Consider the following 18,748-nt stretch of genomic DNA (forward strand, 5'->3'; position numbering starts at 1 on the left):
GGCATGACTGGAATGAGTCTCCAAAGACTGAAAAGTCATCCATGAAGACTTCCACGGTCTTCTCTAAGAAGTCAGAGAAAATGGCCATCATACAGCATTAAAATGTCCTTGGTGCGTTGCATAGCCCAAAGGGCATGCGTCTGAATGCGAAAATGCCAAAGGGACCAGTGAACGTGGTCTTCTTTTGATCTTCTCGATCTATTAAAATCTGGTTGTAACCAGAATAACCATCGAGAAAACAATAAAACTCTTTACCTGCAAGTCTATCAAGCATCTGATCAATGAAAGGAAGATGAAAGTGGTCCTTTTTAGTTGCTGCGTTGAGTTTCCGATAATCCATACAAATTCGCCAGCCTATGACAGTTCTTGAAGGAATGAGTTCATTGTTACTGTTTACTATCACGGTCGTTCCCCCTTTCTTGGGAACGCATTGAACTGGATTAACCCAACTTCTGTCGGATATCGGATAAATAACTCCCGCGTCTAGCAATTTCAGAATCTCCTTTTTGACCACTTCTTTCATAATGAGGTTAAGCCTTCTTTGAGGCTTGATTAACCCCGTCTTCCCTTCCTCCAGCCTAATTTTGTGCATACAATAGGATGGCTTATTCCACGAATATCTGCAAGCGTCCACCCTATTGCGCATTTATGTCTCTTCAACATCTGCAAGAGTGAATCTTCATTAGGCTTTGTGAGATTAGCGGAAATGATAAAAGGCAATGTATTATTAGTTCCAAGAAAAGCGTATTTCAAATGTTCGGGTAACTATTTTAATTTGAGTTCAGGTGGTTGTTTGAGTGAAGGACGCGTTGGTTTTGTCTGCCGCTCACTTAGACTTGGCGGCTTATATTCCTTTAGGGTTCACTCCAACGCGAGAACTTCACATAATCGAGTCTCTTCTTCAGTCAATTCAATATTATTTAGCTAAAAATCATCACTGTCTGGGAATTTTAATGCGTTGAGCACATTAAATTTCACCTCTTCATTATCCACGCGCATGTTAGTTCACCTTTATGCACGTCAATCAAAACTTTCCCAGTAGCCACGAAAGGGAATCCAAGGATGGTTGGAACCTCCCTATCTACTTCATAATCTAGAATAATGAAGTCTGCTGGGGATATGAGATTATCAACCTTCACCAAAACATCTTTAATCCTCTCTTCCGGGAACTTAATTAACCTATCAGCGAGTTGAAGGGTGACAGAAGTAGGTTGTGCCTCGCCAATCCTCAATTTCTTAAAAACTGAAAAGGGCATGAGATTGATGCTCGCTCCTAGGTCGCACAATGCATGACCCACATCTAATCCTCCAATTGAACAAGGAACTGTGAAGCTCACTGCGTTCTGCTTCTGTGGTAGCTTGTTGCTTACTAACGCGTTGCATTCCTACGTTAGTGCTATTACTTCTTTCTCACTGACTTTTCTCTTTTTCATCAAAATGTCCTTCAAAAACTTCACATATGTTGGCATCTGCTCCAAAACTTCTCTGAGTGGAATGTTGATGTGTAGCTGCTTTAGGAGCTCGAGAAAGTGCTTGAACTGATGTTCATCATTCTTCTTCATCAGATGCCTGGCGAATGGTGCGTTCAGAGGCACCTCCTGCTTTCCCACGTTAGATGTGCTGGTTTCCGAATGGTTTGTATTTTCTGGCGTTCTCTCTTCCTAATCCGTTGAACACTTAATGCGTTCTTTCGAAGGACTATTGTTTCTCGGATTCATCTTTCTTTCTGCAAGGGCTCTTCAACTCCACAACGTCACCACGTGACATTGCTCTTTCCCATTATTATTCTCAGATGTCTCTATATTGCTAGGTAGAATGCCTAGCTACCTTCTTTTCAACTCGCTTGCAATCTGCCCCACCTGGATTTCCAGGTTTATGATTGATGACGCCTGGCTCTTCAGCATTGCGTCGTTCTGGGCTATGTATTCCTTCAATAGGTTTTCCAGCGGAGTTCCAGAACTCGATACGTGGCCACCTCTATTTAAGGGTTGTTGGTGCTGTTGATGCGTTTGTTGAAAGACAGGCAGCAGTCCATTCCTTTGCTGATGACTCGCGCCTGGGTGGTGCTCTTGCTGATTTCCTCCTGTCCAAGAAAAATTCGGATGGTTTCTTCCTCAGTCAGTATGTTTCATCAAAAAAACCCTCAGTCAGTATGTTTCATAAAAAATAGGTTATTCTTGATGAAACATACTGACTGAGGGTTTTGAGGATACTCAGCATATGAGTGAAAATCTCCGCATCCCACACAGGTTACCACGGGTTGCCTAAACGCCTCCACTTGATTCACCTTCTGCTGGTTTGGAGCGTTACCTAGCGTTATGTTCTGTAGAAGGCTGGTCATGGTAGCCACTTGAGTGGAGATCGTGGCTATCACGTTGGCATCAACAGCGTTAATGTTCTGAGATCTTCTTCTCCTGTCATTTCTTCCATCATATGTGTCATCTACCCACTCCATGTTATATTTGGCAATGCGGTCTAATATTTCTTTAGCTTCAGTATAGGATTTGTCCATTAGTCCTCTGGCTGCTGCTGCATCTGCTGCCATCTGTGATGCCCTGTTTAGTCTGCCATAAAACGTCTCCATCTGAATAGTCAAAGGTAGTCCATGGCTCGGGCAGTTCTTGACCAAGCCCTTGATACGCTCCCATGCAGCGCTCAAGGTCTCAGTGTCTTCCTGTTCAAAGTTCATGATTTCCTGACGCCTCCTCGCGTTGGTGGTAGGTGGGAAGTATTTTTGCATAAACTTTTCCACCAACTTTTCCCATGTGGTGATTTTCCCAGGCTCTAATGAACTCACCCATTGCTTTGCATTGTCTCACAAAGAATAGGGAAACAAGTAGAGCCTAATTGCCTCTGGTGTGATTCCAGGAATCACAAAGGAATTGCACGTTTCCAGGAAACGCTTCATATGGGCATGTGGATCTTCGCCACGGCTACCCCCAAATTGCCCAGCAGTCTGGAGCATTTGGAGCATAACAGATTTTATTTCAAACCTGGTTCCATCAGGCGTCGGATATATGATTCCTGGAGAGAAATCATATAGAACAGGGGACGCGTATTCTCTCATAGGACGCGTGTTGTTGTTTGCCATCAGGATTGGGTTCTATGCAATGTGAGCCAATTGCTGAGCTAGTTGTTGATTTTGTTGTTCTTCAGCCATTGTTGTTTCCCTTTCTTGCTGCCTGAGTAACTGTTGCCTCAACCTTCAATGACGATTGGATCGATTCCTACGCCGGAAGGTCCGTTCAATCTCAGGGTCGTATCTAAACTCAGGAGTGTTCTCCCTGTTCATACACTTTCACAAGCCTAGGCGTAGCTTGTAATACTTCCCTTAATTGAAGTGTCCCTACAACAAATACAAACGAAATTTCTGGTTAGTTTTTGTTCCTGAATCCCCGGCAACGACGCCAAAAACTTGTTCGCTTGCTATCGTGAGATGCTTTAGGAGTGTATAAAGTAAAACATATTGGAAGAATAAAGTCTAAGTGCTACTTCTGCCTTGATGCGTTTAAATGAATGCAATGCGTTAGGGCGTTAGTATTATGCACAGAAGGCACACAACTCCTTATAATAACGTTCAAATTTTCCTAGATTAAACCCAAAAATAAATCTAATCTAGGTTCCTGGCATATCCAAGGTCGATCATAGGGATTCAGTTTCACTAACACAGATTATGCATTGTACTTGCAGTAGGAGGTTTTTCCTAAATAAATGTGAAAGATGTATTATTTACACTAACATGCTATGCCTGTGCAAGACAATACAAAAGAGTTGAGTGGAAAATGAAGGATCGTGTGAAAATGGAATTTATGTAGATGGACGCGTCGGTTAAAGATAATTGCACACAACTGATGTATTGTGGATGAAATGGGATGGGTTGCTTATCTTTCTGTTCATGCGTTAGACATCATTCAACACTTCTCAATGCGAATAACATACAAGTCTATCTCTAGGGTGCATGCGTCTAACCTACAATGCAAGAAACACCAGTAAGTCTATCTCTAGCTATATTAGGCGTTCTACTTAATGTGGCTTAGTTATTCTTTCGAACAACTAAGTAAAGAAGCTTTCACCAAGTTGTCAAGTTGGTTTAGGCGTTGGAACAGAATTATGCATGAAGTACTAATGCTTTCAACATAAATAGAAGATAAACAATAGCAAAAGTGATGATCAAATATACGAATTTTATAAAGGATCAATGAGTCTTTACAAAGAACTATATTCAATCAAAATGAAATGAAAATGATATTAAGAGAGAGACTGAGACAAGCCAAAGAATACAATCTCTTGTAGTTCTTTGGCTCAATCTTGTTGGGTATAATCACTAAGTATTACAAACAACGCAAGTTCTTAATTGAATTGAAAGTACAAATACTGTTCCGCTCTCCTCTTGGTGTACACCTCTCAATGATTGGCCGCGTGTCCCACATGTCTATGGTGAAACAGAGTCTAACGTAATGAACGCAAGGTTGCTTCCATGTCTGGAAGTACTACTCGCTTTAGTTAACACACTCTTTTGACCTTCTCTCGTTAGATCATAATGACATCTTCACTTCTCCTCTCACAGGTGAAGATTCCGTCTAGCATGCTTTAGCTAAACGTATTTTATAACTTTAATACATATTAAGTTCTTGGTGATTCATATTTCTCATCAAGGGATTAAGAAAATATCCTGAAGAAAGTGACTAATGGGTAAACGGAAATAGACAGAAAATGGTAAACGAAATCTATCAAAACATTTAATATTTCTACTAAGTGTTTGATACATGATATGTGAACAAATCGATAAAGAAAATATGGAATACAGTGAAAGAGAGATAGAACAGATATAATCCGGTGCCAATGTCTTGGCACAGATTCAATGGAGATCTACTTGCTAGACCGGATGGTTTCGATGGCAGGAAGAGCTTCCCTCTCAAACTTGCTCTACCGGTAGCAGGGGTCTCTACACAAAGCTTCGATCAGGTATATGACAGGTCGGATCTGAGATTTACCTTTTGGCCTTATCTCGTTCTCTTCCCGCATTTCTTCTCTTCAGCACTCAGCTCAGCCTTTTCTCTCTAAAATCTTACAGCACTTAGCCCAGTATCCAATAATATACTTTTCTCTGAAATCACTAGGGTATTTATAGGAGCAGATCCCTTGACTCCGGCCTTATGGTCCCCACATGATGGTTATGGAAATTCCGCAGATGGAGGGATATTATTCCTTCTGTTATGCAATCAGACCATCAATTCTGCACAACCGTTAGTTGTACACGTGTCTCAATCCTCCGCTCTCGCATTGCTCAGTTACATCTTTCGATCATGGGTTTGCATGCGGTGTTTGTTTTTATTATCGCATGCAATCGAAGCGTAGCTCTGGACCGACTATCGCATTGCACCGTTACTTCGGTAATCGTCTCTTCATGGTTGATTGACGGGCGCAATGTGACAGAGATGCGTTGATTAGTTTCTCATGAGCCTTGAGCGCAAGCAGTGACTTGGTCTCCTACAAAACAAAGTAAAGTTTGGCTTGTCCTCCATCTTTTTGGTGTTAGTGGATGTAATTGCAAACATTTATAATTATTTTCATACTAGGTTAATTTTCATACAATTGGCGCATAATTACTAACTTTTGGCCGCAATATCTATATAAGGTGGCGTAAATAACTAATATTTCTATAAGTTATCACACCCCCAAATTTAGATATATGCTTGTCCTCGAGCATATCTTCTACTAAGGCAATCATGCTCCATTCCTATCCTATATTTCTGCGATGATTGGTTGCTCCGAATGTTACACTTAGGCACATTACCTGACATCACACTTTCCTTCTATCCTTGCTAATTCTTAGCAAGCCTTACTTTATTCTTCTATGTAATAAAATTCTGCTCAAAGACACCTTTTGAGTTTTCAAAATAGAAAGTTTATCTCTTCTTTATCAAAACAACTTGATGTACCTATATGCGGTGAGCAACACTTTGCATCATTTATTCACTTAGAGACAGTTGATCATGGTTACACTCTTCGTGTCGGCTTGTCCCCACGAGTGTCATGCGAACATCCAACTACGGTAGTGTGCCAGTTCTAACTTTAACTCATGATAATCAGAGGAGTTGTCCCTTGCATTCTTTTTTTTTTCTTCTTTTTGTTTTATACAACATCGTTCTTGGAAACCCACCTTCATTTTGGCTTGCTCCTACGGGTGTCATACGAACATCCAACTACAAGCAGGTTCCTTTCACAACTAAACTTTTATCAGGAATAGTTTTGAAATTTTCCCTTACGCTGACATTGGAGTTTTGCAATTTTTTTTTTTTTTTTAAACGAAAATGGATGCATTTACTGAAATACTGCATACTTCTGATTTCATCTGCTCAGATCTTTCCCACCCCCAAATTTAAAGATGAGCAAGGTCCTCATTGCGTTGTTTGGATAGATTAGACAAACACTTCGAAGAAAAATTCAAGAAGAACGTTTGAGCAGGACTTTGAAAGATAGAAGGTAAAGTAATGCTAAACTAAGAGTTAACTAAGTGTTAGTCAAAATTTACTAAGTATGGGAAATGTTTCTAAGTGTAACATATAGTACGTCATAGCAACACAATGAAGATCGTAAAAATACAAGAGTACAAATATAGCAAAGATTAATAAAGGAAGATAAAGAAAGAGGCACAGGCAAAGATTAGAGTGAATTATGTACTTTGATTATATTGACTATTAATAAAGTGTGCGAATATATTACAAATGATCGCATTACTAACAAAATTTTCTCATGCCTGTACAAGAGTCAAAGAATTTGGTTAACTTACAAAATAATAAAATAATTGAATACAATTAAAGAATGGCCACATTAAAACTTAAAATTGAAGAAAGAATAAAAACTAAGGTTGAGGAGCAGGGGGATCTGGTGGAGGGTATTGAGGTAGTGCAACAGAGCCATCGTCAAAAATAAAGGGTTGCCCTAGATGTGAAGGCACCATCGGACCATGCAGATAGACGGTGAAAAAGTTGAAGTATTCTTGATTGCGCTCCGCTATCTGCCGCTGGTGTTGGAAGATCCTATGCATACTGCGTTGGATATTGATGAGTGCTTCCCTTGAAGTTGCAGCACTGCATTGAATCTTATCAATGCGCTCCATTGCTACCTCCAATCGATGATTGAAGAAGTGATGCTACTGAGAGACAAGTTCTTGTTGTTGGGCGAAAAGGATTCTCATTTCAGCTAGCTCAGCAGCCAAGGAGGTGGAGGATGGTTGTGCCTGCAATGTCTTGCCAGCACCGTCTTGGGGTTGGGCAGATGTGCCTTCACCCAAAGCATGTGGGTCATCAACTTGAGGTGGTGGGATAGTGGGATGTGGTGATGAAGTTGTTGGTGAAGGTGGGGCTGCTGGTTGAATAGGAGAGTTGGGAATAAAAGGAAGGTTCGTAATAGGTTCATGAAGAGGGAAGGAAGTTTACGTTAGCAAGCTTGGAAAGCTTGGAGATCTGATGACTAAGGGAAGAGGGTTTATGGGCTCTGGATCATGCACTGGTGACTCATGTACCCTCTCTTTTCCCTTATCTTCTCTTTTTCTTCTTTTTGGTCTGGGTTCCTGCGGCGCATTCAAATCAATCGCAGGTCTCTTTGCTGGAAGTTCTAGGCAATGTGGGGAATCCTTGAGAAGCATCCTCAGAATTTTGATGTTGATGAGGTCGTGCACTTCTGGCATGGGCTCCTCATCAATGCCTACACCCGAACTTAGGCATAAGCATGAAACGATCCACGGGAAGAAGTACTGCCTCTGTATATGCCCCACTAGTGCTCTGAGCTGCCCTGTGATTAACCTTCCCACGTCAATAGGAATGTCGCGCGCAATACAATATGCGGCCATCACCCGATCCCTTGATCCAGTTCTGTGATTCATTGTTGGGATCAGTCGCTTCTTGACTAAATACACCCAGAACCTTCCCTTCGACAGCAAAGACTTAGACTCCAGAGTGCGAATGCCTTTAGGGGAGACTATCCAGCTTGTGCCTGGTTGCGCTAATACCCTTAATGCGTCTTTCATCAGTTCTTCTATAGGATCATCAATGATCTTGTTCCCTGGTGCATCAGGGTTGTCCCTCATCTGATAAAGTCCATTGATGTCCTTTGCGCTGAAGTGTACTGTCTCGCCCTTAAAAGTCACCACATCCCTATTTCCGTGCAGACACCCGCGATAGAAGTCCCCCACTACCTGAGGCACGATGATGGATGGGCATTGACAGAAAGTGTCCCACCCATGCTCCATAATGACACTCGTGATGAGATCAGGTAGTCGGATTGGCGCAGGGTAGAAGCCCATCTCGATCAGCATGTCATCATTCTTCTTTCTTTTGGCTGATCGCTTCTTGGCCGATGCAGGCTCGCTACTTTCTGCTACGTCTTTTCCTCTTGCTTGTGCAAGGTCGGCTACTTGCCTTAGTCTCTTTTCTCGCTCCTTGCGTTGTTCCTCTTTCTCACGTTCAGCGAGTTTTTTGCCCTTACTTTTGTATAAGCGCTTATTGTTAGCTTCGCGCTTTCTTCTCTTCTCTTCCAAAAGCAGTCTTTCCTCTTCTTCCTTCTTTCTTCTTCCTCTTTTCTTCTTCTTCCGCCTCTCTCTCAAGCTCTCAAGCTCTTCTTCAAACTACTCAGAGGCCAACAATATGCGCTGATCCTCCTCACGCTTCTGGATCCCTTCAAGTCGGGCAAGCTCGTTATTGCTTCGTATCTCTTCAAATTCCAATCTTCTTCTTCGATTTCCTTCTGCGATGATGAGCTTGCCCCACTCCATCTTTTCTTGCTTCTCTTCTTCTTCTTTTCTTCTTCTTTCCTTCTCTTCCAATGCTAACATTAAATGTTGAGGGTCAATGCTCGACCCTTGCAGTGCATTCTTCTTGCGATGCTGCATTAGGGAGGTTCCCTCTGTTTCTTCTCCTTCATCCGTCGCAACCAATTGTGTTGCTTTAGGTTGCAGCGGCTCCATTAATTTCGTCATTTCCCCCCTATCCTCCCTTACGGAGGTCGACTCTCCATCCTTCTCGGGGCTTGCAGCCATCTGCTTTACTTTTTCTTCTTCTCTCAAGCGCCTCTTCTCTTTTCAGCACAATCTTCTCTCTTCTTTCTCCTCTTTCCTCTTCTTCTTGGCCTCTTCATCTTCGTCATCATCCTTTTTCTCTTTCTTCATTATTGATTTGTGATGATGCGATGACTCCGCCTTTCTAGTCTTCTTTCCCTTACCCTTCTTCTTCTTCTTGTCTTCCTTTTTAGCCTTTGTTGCCTTCTTCAATCTAGCTTCAGCTTCCTTCTCTGCCTCAGCTGGCAGCCCACCCCCTGCAATCTCCTCCATCACAAGGTCAGGGGTTATTAACTCTTTATCCACTTCTCCGGCCTCTTCAACTACGATCTCTTTTTCTTCTCTTTCAATGATCGCAATCTTCTCTTCTTCCATTTGTGGAGGCTCATTAAAAAGTTTTGCGACGATGGTAGCCTTCGGAGTCTTCGGGATCAGAACATCATTCCCTTTATCTTTTTCTTCAGCCACCACATTTTCCACCATAACTACTCCATCCATTATCGTTTCCTTCGCCACAACCACCGTTTCCTCCTCTGTAGGCAGTGGCTGGTTTACAACCTTTGTCTCGGGCAGTCCTCCTCCTTACTCCAAGGTGCTTAGGATATTGCCAAACACCTCCGTGTCGTTTTGCCTCTTCCGTTCACTTTCAGTGGAGACAGACAGTATTGGTGTTGGCAAGCTTTCAGTGCTTCCTCCTCTTTTGAACGCATGAGGCCTAACGGCCAAGGGATTTCTCCGGGTTCTTCTGGTGAGTCTGGGGACAGAACGGGTTTGTGTGGCAAGCCTGCGACTGGCAGCCAAGAATGCTGCCTCTCGCATGGCTACTTGGTCATGGATGGAAGGTGAAGCAAGTTGATTTGGTGTTTGGTCGGCCATTGAAACGGGTTGGAGGGTCTGGTAAACTTTGAGCTTTTGGGAGAAGAAAAGGTTCTGAAAGCAAAATGTTTAGGGTTCCGATTTGCTAGTAAAGAATTTCCAAAGACGGAGGAGGGGGTATTTATAGGTTGCGCCGTGGTAGGGCCCAATGCGATTTGCGCGGCGACTGACCTCGAGCATCTCAACAGGCGCGTCGTTCCACCTCTCGTGTTTATGGAATTTTCAGAAAAAGCGTCCTTTCGACTGCCAAGCCATAATTGCTTGGGGATACGAATCGATTGGCCTTCTTCTCGAATTACCAGACAAAATTTTCTTTAATATTTTATTTAATGGATGCATGATTAGGTATAACGCATTGTATTCACTACGCAACTGCATCTTTGAAGAGGATGGGCAACAGCGCATATATCCCCACAACACACCCCTTAACCAACGTATTTTTTGAAGATACCTCCACATAGTGCATTTGGCTAAGGACGGGCAAAGGACATATATGAGCGCAACACACCCCTCAACTCAATACAGTTGAGTTAGGTGATCGCAATGCATTCCTAGTAGGTTTGGGATGCACCCATGGTTATCTTGATTTCTTGTTGTTCAATGTTTTATTTTCGTAACTTATGTTTTACACAGATATTTTATTTTATTATTATTATTATTTATTTTTCTTTATGACTCAATCATTCACAAATTAAAGCTCATACGCTAACTACAGAAAACTCAAAGAATTAAAGGCAGGAATGAATTAAATGCACAGAAGTAACTGAAGAATGAAATTCGAAGAGTCAAAATTTGCATTAAATGAATCATTAAAACTTGGTTCAAAAATCAAAGAAGGGATTTAATAAAGCAGAATAAATGTAGTATTGAGATATGGACCAAAAAATTTCGTTGTCTTTGATGCTCGTAATCCACATCTCCGCAGGCGGTCAGACTGGCTTGCTCAATGTCTTCACGGACATTGCTCTTTCTCTATTGATCCCGGGGCTTCAAAATTGCTGAGCAGTGTTCCAGGTGTCCGACTTCTCATCAGAGGCCAGCTGGCCCACTTGGATCTCCAGATTTCGTATAGAGGATGTTTGGGCTTGCATTACTGCATCATTTTTGTCCATGTATTGTTTCAGCAGCGCCTCTAACGATCCTCTCGAGGCATTAAATGATGATGAAGGTTGTTGGTTCTACGGTCTTGATTGCCCCTGATTATGGTGAAACGGAGGATTACCTCTGCTGCCGCCTTGATGGTTCATTGACCCCCCTAGGTTGGGATTGCCGCCCAAACCCAAAGTTAGGATGGTAACTCCACCCTGGATTGTAGGTGTTGCTGAATGGGTTGTTCTGGATAGTGCACACTTGCTGCAGATTCAATGGGCATCCTTCAGCTCCGTGAGCTCCTCCACAGATAATGCAGCCAATTGCGGCCACTTGAGTCGGTGCAGCGGGTTGCACTGATTGTGGAGCAATGGCTTCTTGATTAATGGCCATTGATTGGAGGATCGAGGTTACCGTGGCCATCTGGGCAACTAATGTAGTCATTGTCTCCTTCAGGACAATGGCTGTTTCAGCTTTTCTTTGATCGGCACCTCGGCCTCCATATCCGTCATCTATCCAATCATCCATATTTCTCGAGATGTGATCAAGGATGACTTTGGCCTCCGTGTATGTCTTGTCCATAAAACCTCCAGCCGCAGAAGCATCAGCAACAGCCTGCGTTGCTCTGTTCAGGCTATTAGGGAATGTTTCCATCAAGACACAATTGGGAATCCTGATATGCGGGCAGTTTTTCACCAACCTTGTAAATCGCACCCAGGCAGTGCTCAGGGTCTCATTCTCTTTTTGTTCAAAGTTCAGCACATACTTCCATCTTCTTGCGTTGATAGTCGGTGGGAATAACTTCTTCATAAACCGCTTAACCAATTGCCCCCAGGACGTGATTTCGTTGGGCTCTAGTGAATAAGCCCACTTTTTAGCCTCATCCCTCAAGGTGTAAGGGAATAGATACAACCTAATATTCTCCAGAGTCACACCAGGTAGGGAGAAACTACCGCACATCTCAACAAAGTTGGTCTGGTGGGCATGCGGGTCTTCACCTTGCAGACCCTCAAACTGCCCTGCATTCTGGGTCATTTGTAACATGACCGGCTTGATTCCAAAGCTGGCATTCTCCTCAACAATTGACCTTAAGATTCCAAGCGAAAAATCATACAGGTTGGGTGTCGCATAGTTTCGGATTGGGATATTGCAATCGGCTGCCAAGAATACGGGATTCTAGGCCGGTCGAACAACCCCTTGATTCACATCTGGCACCGCGTTATTGTTATTATTTGCCATGTTGGCCGCCTTTTTTTACCGATTTCTATTTTGGCGTATCATCGCGCAGAAGGTTTGCTCGATCTCAGAGTCAGCTACGAATTTTGGTTCAGCACCAAAACTCATAAACCGTCAGGCCGCTCTCCACGTTAAACAGCCAGTACAATGAGATCTATCCTGCAAAATACCAAAAACCACTCAAACAATAAAACGTTGACCAGTTCCTCAGCAACGACGCCATAAACTTGTAATGTGTTTGGTATGTATGATATTAAATGCTCATAATGATGCGATACTACTACTGTTTATGCGTTAATTAGGGATTTCTCAGGTAATATGCACTGCGTTGTCACAAGTTTCCTTATGATGGAACCAAGTGTAATTCCACCGCAAGTTTTTCGGTGTGATCCGAGGTCGAACACGAGGAAGTGGTGCCAGTTATTGCGATATGTTCGTGGTATATGCGACCAGGTTTTTAATTCTTTATAAAAGGTGTGTACAGTATGTAAATTGCAGTAAAATAAAGGAAAGCGGTAAAGATGCGATAAGACATAAACATACAATAAACCTAAGCTAGATGTTACAAGATACAAGCTTTATGTGCAAGATACTAGGATTAAGGCTGGCTGTGAAGGTTGTGCAAAGACGTGGGATGCGACGACAAGTCTTGTGAACAGATTAGAAAGAGAAAGATAAGTATTACCAACAACGCAAGTTCTTAATTGAATTCAAAGTACAAATATTGTTCCGCTCTCCTCTTGGCGTACACCTCTCAGTGATCGGCCGCGTTTCCCACATGTCTGTGGTGAAACAGAGTCTAACGTAATGAATGCAAGGTTGCTTCCATGTCTGGAAGTACTACTCGTTTTAGTTAATGCACTCTTCTGACCTTCTCTCAATAGATCAGAATGACATCTTCACTTCTGCTCTCACAGGTGAAGATGTCGTCTAGCATGCTTTAACTAAACGTATTTTATAACTTTAATACATATTAAGTTCTTGGTGATTCATATTGCTCATCAAGGGATTAAGAAAACATCATGAAGAAAGTGACTAATGGGTGAACGAAAATAGACAGAAAATGGTAAACGAAATCTATCGAAACATTTAATATTTCTACTAAGTGTTTGATACATGATATGTGAATGAAGAGATAAAGAAAATATGGAATACAATGAAAGAGAGATAGAACAGATACAATCCAGTGCCAATGTCTTGGCACAGATTCGATGGAGATCTACTTGTCGGATCGGATGGCTTCGATGGCAGGAAGAGCTTCCCTCTCAGGCTTGCTCCACCGATAGCAGGGGTCTCTACACAGAGCTTCGATCGGGTATATGACAGGTCAGATCTAAGATTTACCTCTCGACCTTATCTCGTTCTCTTCCCAGATTTCTTCTCTTCAGCACTCAGCTCAGCCTTTTCTCTCTAAAATCTTACAGCACTTAGCCCAGTATCCAATAGCATACTTTTCTCTGAAATCACAGGGGTATTTATAGGAGCAGATTCTTTGACTCCGGCCTTGTAGTCCCCACGTGATGGTTATGGTAATTCCACAAATGGAGGGATATTATTCCTTCTGTTATGCAATCAGACCATCAATTCTGCACAACCGTTAGTTGCACAAGTGTCTCAATCCTCTACTCTTGCGTTGCTCAGTTGCATCTTTCGATCATGGGTTCGCATGAGGTGTTTGTTTTTATTACCGCATGTGGTCGAAGCATAGCTATGGACCAACTGTCAGATTGCACCGTTACTTCAGTAATCGTCACTTCATGGTTGATCGACGGGCGTAATGTGACAGAGATGCGTTGATTAGTTTCTCATGAGCCTTGAGCGCAAGCGGTGACTTGGTCTCCTGCAAAACAGAGTAAATTTTGGCTTGTCCTCCATCTTTTTGGTGTTAGTGGGTGTAATTGCAAAAATTTATAATTATTGTCATACTAGGTTAATTTTCATACAATTGGCACATAATTACTAACTTTTGGCCGCAATATCTATATAAGATGGCATAAATAACTTGTATTTCTACAAGTTATCATCTTCCTCTAGGAAGGTTGCATTTGTCGATACAAATACTTTATCTTCCTGAGGATCATAAAAGAGACCACCTTTTGTTTCTTTTAGGTAGCCTACAAATAGGCATCCTTTTGAAGGTGTTCCAACTTTTTAGGATTTTACACCAACACATGTGCTAGACAACCCCAAATTCTGAAGTCATATAAATTTCCTTTACGTCCTCTCCAGAGCTCGTAAGGTGTTTTAGAAACACTTTTCGAGGGAACCATGTTCAAAATATACACCGCAATCTCAACTACGTATCCCCAAAAATAATTTGGTAATTGAGCGTAACTCATCATGGAACAAACCATGTCCAACAAGGTTCTGTTTCTCCTTTTTGCCATACCGTTCTGCTAAGGTGTGCCAGGGGCTGTGAGTTGAGGCTGAGTTCTGTGTTCTATTAAATAGTTCTGGAATTCTAAGTCCATATACTCACCATCTCGATCCGATTGAAGTATTTTAATCTTTTTGCCTAATTGGTTTTCAATCTCAACCTTATACTCTTTGAACTTTTCAAAAGTTTCAGACGTTTGGTGCATTAGGTAAATATGCCCATATCTGGATAATCATCTATAAAACTGATGAAATATTCATACCTTCTCTTGTTCTAACATTTAAAGGCCTACAAAGGTCTTAGTGAATCAGCTCTAGGGGTTCTTTGGCTCTAAGACCTTTTCCAGAAAAAGATCTTTTTGCCATTTTTCCCTCGAGACAGGACTCGCATGGTGGTATTGAACTGTCTTCCAACTTATTTAGATGATCGCTCTTAACCAATCTCTCAATCATATTGAGATTTATGTGGCCCAGTCTCAAGTGTCAAAGATAGGCATTTGGAGAAATCTTCTTTTCCTTATGAGTCCAAATAGTTTTAAACATCTCTATGTTCAATACAGCTTTGACCTCAGTTGGTTTTAATATATACATGTTATTTTCTAATTTTGCAGAGCAAATTTGTTTACTTTCTATATTGATGAACACTTCATCATTTTCGAAATAAAGTTTATAATTTTGCTCTAGCAAACAAAGGATAGATATTAGATTCCTTTTCATAAAAGAAATATATTATACATTTTTCAAATAAATGTACTTATCTCCAATAAATAACTTCATATCTCCCACTGCTTTGGCTGAAACAATCTCCCCGGTCCCTACCTTAAAGATTGTTTCACCTTCTGTCAATTGTCTCCAGGAACTTGTTTCCTGTGAGATAGTACAAACATATTGGCAGCACCTGAATCAATTATCCAGATTTTATCGTTTTCCACTAAACATGCTTCGATAACAAGTAAATTATATTTATCTTGTTGTTCTAATTTTGCACTCTCATCTACATAATTCATAATTTCAAATGAGTTGGGAGATAGAGGATAACCTTCTGTTAAAACTCTTTTGGAGTAATCAACTACTAGTAATTTGTTTGTTGATTTGATTTTACTGTTATTTAAAACGGAAGTGAGTATTCTAGAGGAATTCGACATGCAAATAAAATTCAAACAAAATCTAGTTAGCAAATTGTAACTAAATCCAAAATCAAGTTTTAGTAAAAAGTAATAATGTACCCATAACCATTATTTATTTGCAACGATATTTTAGTGAGTCAGAATATGTGCTACCGAGGGACAATCAGATACTCCTTCACTAAAGCAAACAATTTTGACCAAACACTATCTCTGGAATAACTCTTATTCCTATTGTCTCCAGAATAACTCTTATTCATATAGTCTCTTAGTTATCGTTTTCAGTCAAGATCTTACTAACAATTTAGTAATTCTTGTAAGTGTGACCCGTCATTTTCAGATCCTATAGGACGTATGAATTTGCCTTCGAAATAGAAGACAATATCCAAGATGGAACTATAAGATCCTATTCATTTTACTGAAGCCTGGGTTGTTCTGAATCCTATGTTACAACCCTCCGAGGGAATAGTTGTCGCTAAACGACTAGCAAAGGGTCGCCTAAAGTAAACCAGCAAGCGCAACATAAGAATCTCACGGTTCAGACTAATGGAGAAGACCATAGGATATATTAACACATATCCTTCACCCACTTATTATGAACTACTTCCTCCATTTACCTTGATATTGACTCATACAAAACACTTTCCGAAAGAAAGTCACTCTCAGGGTGACAAGAAGTGTCATATGAATCTCACAATGTAAATTATGTGGAGACGTGGCAGTTGAAATCTATATATCATATAATAGACTTATGTTTGAATAACTTCTCTTTATTCATCGCAATCTAGATTAAGCTAAAAAAATACTTTCCGAATGGAGGTCACTCCCATGGTGACTCAAAGTACCGCTTAAATTTGGATTGTGAACTCTTAGAGACGCGAGAGCTAAAAATAACGTATTGTATATGTTATTAATCTTCCACTGAAGTATTCTAATAACTCTATCATATAGAAGTTATTAAACTACCACTAAAGGGTTCTATTGGGTAGATTTATACTTAGGTTTTTTTTGGCTAATAAAACAACCCTAAGTCTATGTGGTTTATCCAAATATAACTCTTATAATTGGATTTTAACCTACGATGTCTGATAAACCATTTTATTACCTCACATCACTCACGTATGCTCATAAAACCGGTTACCAACGCTAAATAATTCGGCCATAATCCCCATGTAGGAGATGTTCCATAAACCGTCAACTTAAGTACCCTCAACCTTAGATAGAATTGTATATCGGTTGAGTTTATAACCTAGGTTTTATAAGTTTTAACTATTAAAACAGGTGGCTAACCTGCGTGAGCATGTAGTTGTTGTTTATGGATTTTAAATGTCTAACCCAATTTTATAACAACTTATAAAACTTTAGACATGCTAAACATCCATAACATACATAAAGGCATTCATTATTTAATTTAACACTTATATTAAATACAAGAAATCCTAACATGCATACTATATATTATAACATATTACAACATACTTTCAATGCATATAACATGCCTTTTATGGTGGGATTTTAAATCTAAATGGCATACTGTATGCATATACAAAATTTATTTGAAGGATCTCTTTACGAAGAGCATCCATGAGTGCGTTTGGATATTTGCAATTTGATTGCGACCGAAATACAACACATACATTCTAACAAACAGATATACAAATTCACACTAATTAAAGGCATGCTTTGAACATTAAAATACATGGGAAAGAGTTCTCATACCAATTGAAGACCCTCTTCAAGCTTTGAACTCAGATGCAGCGGAAGAACCTCCACCCACACTCTATTGCCTAGCAAACAAGTCAGCTGCAGTAGTACGATCATCTACACGAACGACAGCAATACGAACAGTCACGAACGAGTGAATAGCAATAAGGACAACATCAACAAAATGGAGCCCTTGGTATTCTCGGAGTGAGAATCCAAAGTGTGGTCTCTGGTGAATTTAGTAGAGGTTGGAGAAAGAACAAATTGTGTAGACGACAAGCAAGTGGGAGAGAAAAGGAGCTATCGTATAACTATGTGCTTATCGTTTAGAAGAAGCTACATTTGTGTAGGTTTTACTAAGCGATCCTTTAGTAAATGGAAGACGATCATGAAAACGTGGCACACTATGCGATCGTTTAGGAAAGCTAAGCAATTGTTTAGGGACGAGCATGCGATCGTTTAGGCGCGAAGTGTGCGATCGTTTAGACGATAAAACTCTATCGTATAGGCTCTCGACTATGTGATTGTTTACATTTTCACACCGATGCAATTTTTTCGAACTTTTACAAAATGAAACAAATTTTCATTTTATTCTTTGGTTACAATAATTGACTTTGGATTCTCCCATTAACACACATCCGAGAGAAGTTTTAGGCCAATTATCATATAATGAACCAATTTAATAATTAATAAATATAATCATATTATATTTTTACTGATAACTTGTAGAAATACAAGTTATTTATACTGCTTTATTTAGACATTGCGGCCAAAAGAAAGGAAAGTTGCGTCAATTGTAGAGAAATTAGCTAAGAAATGCAAGAATTATAAATTGTCGTCAATACACCCACTGACACCATTGCGATGGTAGAAAAGAATATTTCAATCTGTTTTGCAAGAAATCAAGTCACCGCATGCGTTCATGGCTCAAGATAAAAAGAACAACGCATCTACATTGCATTGTGCCAATCATTCAGAAATGAATAAATGATCAACGCAATAACGGCGCATGCGAAAATCGATTAAGAGCTAAACGATCAACGCAATCTCAACCGCATGCGGTAATCAAAAATAGCAACCCATGCGGGCACACGATCGAAGATGCAAAAGAGCAACGCAATTGCGGAGGATCCAGACATGTATACAACTAACTGTTGTGCTTCTCTAACGGGATTGATCGCGTAACAGAAGGGATATTCACTCCACCATTTCCGGAATTGCCATAACAATAAAATGGGGTCCACAAGTCAGAGAGTCAAAGCTAAGCCTATAAATAGTCTCTAAA

At 40.6% G+C, this 18,748-nt stretch overlaps 1 non-coding gene across 1 annotated transcript; it reads left to right on the forward strand.

Annotated features, from left to right (window-relative positions):
- The first annotated feature begins 2,600 nt into the window (after positions 1-2,600).
- On the forward strand, positions 2,601-2,703 carry LOC150038921 (small nucleolar RNA R71). Its single transcript, XR_016527432.1, has one exon. It is a non-coding gene; the product is annotated as a small nucleolar RNA R71 (small nucleolar RNA).
- The last annotated feature ends 16,045 nt before the right edge of the window (positions 2,704-18,748 follow it).

This window comes from Benincasa hispida, chromosome 1, assembly GCF_027475165.1.
Source record: "Benincasa hispida cultivar pf3 chromosome 1, pf3_genome.v1.1, whole genome shotgun sequence".
Classification (NCBI taxonomy): domain Eukaryota; kingdom Viridiplantae; phylum Streptophyta; class Magnoliopsida; order Cucurbitales; family Cucurbitaceae; genus Benincasa; species Benincasa hispida.